The following is a 555-nucleotide window of genomic DNA, read 5'->3' as shown; positions in this document are numbered from 1 at the left end:
AGATAAAGCAAGATATATACACAACTTTGGAACGGCAGGGCTCTGAGACAGAGGGGTTGAGTCATGATTGGAATGGGGGCGAATCCTGTTAAGATGCTGGAATGTTTATTATGCGATTAACCAAGGGGCGAGAGTTTTAGTCTGGGTTACAGGTCAAAACCTCTCCAGTAAGGATTCCAGCCTGACTAATTCGATCTTATAGTGAGAGGACAGCCACTTCTCCCTCTTCGGAGCAAGCCTGCCTGAGGGAGCCAGCATTCACCGAGGACCCATCTGAAAGAGTGACAGCATCTGCATCTCCATTGAGGCCCCTCCGGCAAGAGCACCAAGGATCCAGCCAGCCGTTTCCATAGCAGACAAGACCTTAAGAACTGTTTAACTCTTAGAGAACTGGGTAAACTTCTGAGACTTTCTGTTGCTTTGCCTGTCGTGCGAGGGGAATGGGGTGTTAATAGCTGTTACTGACTTTGTAATCGTTTATCAACCATGGTAGGTTTTATTGCCTGTTAATGTTTTCAGAAGCTAGGCAATCATTGCGGTGCCTGGCCCTTAAAC

This window comes from Chrysochloris asiatica, unplaced genomic scaffold (assembly GCF_000296735.1).
Source record: "Chrysochloris asiatica unplaced genomic scaffold, ChrAsi1.0 scaffold00594, whole genome shotgun sequence".
Lineage (NCBI taxonomy): Eukaryota > Metazoa > Chordata > Mammalia > Afrosoricida > Chrysochloridae > Chrysochloris > Chrysochloris asiatica.
Note: the sequence above shows the minus strand (reverse complement) of the source record.